Here is a 3331-nt window from a genome sequence, read left to right on the forward strand (position 1 = left end):
TTCTCACACCTGTCCATGGGTGAACCATAAATCTGTTTATTGCATCTGTGATTGCCTTTCTCTGTGGAAATATCTTCAGTGATATCAATTTTTAGGGAACACCTATAAGTGATATCGTAGGCTATGTATCTTTCGCTCTGTGACTTACTGCAAGGTGCGTGATGAACTCTAGCCTCACCGATGGTGCTGTTGATGGCATTGTTTCCTTTTGTTCCTTGGCTAATATTCCATCTGTTCAGGTCCCTGTTCTTCTTTGTCCACTCATCTGTTGATGGACTTTCTGCTTGCTTCCATGTCCTGGCTATTGTAATACTCCTGCAATGCAGATTTGCCTGCCTGTGTCTTTCCACTTCTGTCTTCTTTCTTAGGTTATAGGCCCACGAGTGGGCCTGCTGGATCATATCGTAACTCAGTGTTTACCTTGTAAAGGCACCTCCATTCTGTTCCCATTAGTGCCTCTTACCAGGTGAAGTCCTGTGGCGAGCATTGCCCTCTGAGGAAGGCGCCACTAAGACCCTCCTAAGCCTCAGGGCCCGACTGTACTCTCCTTGGTATGCATCCTGGACTTTATGGTATGAACATACAAAAGGAGATGGCCTTTGGCCAAATCGCTCCAGGGACCTGCTCAGTTACTGGGAGTCCCTGGTTGTTCCCTAAAGCTAGGAAAAGCAACCCTGGAGGGGAAATTGGTGCCTTTGAGGGAGAAGCCGAGCAGCCAACCAACCAGCTGATGCTGATAAGGTGTGACTAAGCCGAGAAGCCAACCAACCAGCTGATGCCGATAAGGCGTGACGAAGCAAAGTCCCTGCTTTAGGGGTATATATACGGCTAGGCTTTGTTATTAAACTTGCCTTGCAAGCGTCAGTTGCTTGTGCCCTTCTGATCCCATACCTTGGTGCGTTCAGTTCCCTACCCCCTCTCGTCGGTTGTTGCTACACTTTGAGGACCCGCCGCGGCTGGCGGCAAAGTCCCACTTAACCTAGAGGGTATGCACTTCTCCACAACCCCTTCAGCATGAATTGCTGGTAGTCTTGTTGCTGATGGTTCTTCTGACTGGTGTGAGCCGATACCTCTGTGGTTGGATTTGCATGCGTCTCATAAAGCCTTGAAATTGAGCTTTCAGGGATGTCCTTTTTTTCTTCAAACTGTGTGTGTAGCTTACCTCATCACATTCTTTTCTTGAAGTATGTGCCGCCTTTTGAAATATTTTGGCCACTACCTCCCTCAAGACATTTTGAGGGCAGGTTTCATTGACAGCCCTCCAGGACTTGTGCACACGAAGTGACCATTAGCACGGGTTTTCAAGCTGCCGTTGCAGGTAACGGCCAGAGGGCTGCAGCATTTCTGCGTTTCCCACTCTGGTAACTAGTGAAACAGACCTTCCTGCCAGTGGTGTTCCTCGGTTATCAATGACGGTGGGATGTGTCTGGAGAAACCCCCCAAAGCTGATGTCTCCTTACTTATATCTGTTTTTAAAATGGAATTTCTACTTTTCACTGGAGTACTCTTCCATTGTGTCCATGGACCACTGCTCCTTTCTGCATTCCTCTGTGGCTGGGCATTTTCATTGCTTCCAAGTGTTGGCTATGGTAAACATTGCTGGATTGCAGGATTGCCAGCCCGTGTCTTTTTGATTCTCATCCTCTCAGGTGATAGACCCAGCAGTGGCTATGCTTGATTGAACGGTCGCTCAATGTTGACCCTTTCCAGGCAACTCCACTGTGTTTTCCTTAGGGGCTCTTACCACGTCCCACTTAGAACCGAGGGTACGCATTTCTTCACCACCCCGTCAGCATTTCTTGTTTGCAGAAGTTTTGCTGCTGGCCATGCTGAGTCGTGTGACATGATAGGTTTTTGTAACGTGTATTTTCGTGTCTAATAATTCCTAAGGTTCAGCATTTTTCCACGCCTTTTTTTAATTCTGTTAAACAAAAACAGAAAAAAAAAAACCGTGAGTACAATAAACCTCTCGAAATTGTCTTCTTGGAAGGTTGCCCTCTTTGGACTTTTTTGGTCGATTTTCGACCCCAGGATTTTGTTTTGGAGGGCAGGTGTCATTTACAAGCCTGCAATGGGTGTGAATATTGAGTGACCATTAGCACTGACTTTAAAGCTGCTGCTGTGGGAAACGGCCACAAGGCGTCAGCATTGCTACATTCCCACATCTGGTTACTAGGGCAGCAGAGCCTTCTGGAAGTCCTGTTCCCAGGTTGTCAATTAGAATGGAATGTGCCAGGAAAAAACCCCAGAAGTGTATGTCACATTACTTCTTGTTCGCTCTTTTAATTTGTTTAAATCGGGGTAATGATTAGAATACTGTTGGTCCTATATGTACAGAATCTGGTTCATTTGTACGTTTTATATGTATACATATATATATATATATATATATATATATATATATATATATATATATATTCTTGTACAGATCCTCTTCCCATGTAAATTATTGCAGAGTGTTCTGGTGACCTCCCTTGCTATATGGTCGGTCTGTTTGATATATATATTTAATACGTATTTGTACACATATGGTGACACTAATCTTAAGTTATCCATTCCCCCCACCTTTCATTTTACTTAAGCTTAGTTTGTTTTCTAAGTGTGTGAGTGTCTTTCTTTGTGGAAATATGTTCATTTGTGTCAGCTGTTAGATAACGCCTATAGGTGATGTCATACGGTATGCCTTTTGCTTTCCGACTTAACTCATGTTCTGTGATGATCTCTAGGCTCATCTCGGGTGCCTCAAAGAGCAGTGTTTCCTTGTTTTCCATGGCTAATAGTCCACTGTGTCCACGGACCAGCTCTTCTTATCCATTCATCTGTTGATGGACATTTGGGTTGCTTCGGTGTCTTGGCTACTGTGAAAACTCGTGGAGTGCAGCTCTTGCAGCCCGTCTTCTCAGGTGAGAGGCTCGGCTGTGGGTGTTCTGGATGGAAGGGTGGCTCAATTTTTAATTGAAAACGCAGCTCCTTTCTGTTCTCATTATTGGCTGTTACAACTAGACATGTCCTCCGCAGACAGAGGGAACAGAGTTCTCTAAAACCCCTTCAGCATTTATTGTTTGTAGTCTTTTGGCTGACGGTAGTTAACTTGGGTGAGCTGAAAGCTTTTTGTAGCTTAGAGGAGTCTGATCATTCCTGAGGTTGAGCTTTCCTCCATTTTGCTTTTTTGATAAAGAGTGAGTAAAACTTACCTCTTCATACTATCTCTTTGACACATTTGCCTGCTTTGAATTTTTTTCACCACTGCCGAGCTCAGGACATTTTTTTTTTTTTTTGAGGGCAGGTGTCTTTTAGAGGCCGGAGTCCTTGTGAATGTTAAGTGACCCAT

This window comes from Kogia breviceps, unplaced genomic scaffold (genome assembly GCF_026419965.1).
Source record: "Kogia breviceps isolate mKogBre1 unplaced genomic scaffold, mKogBre1 haplotype 1 scaffold_56, whole genome shotgun sequence".
NCBI classification, from domain to species: Eukaryota; Metazoa; Chordata; class Mammalia; order Artiodactyla; family Physeteridae; genus Kogia; species Kogia breviceps.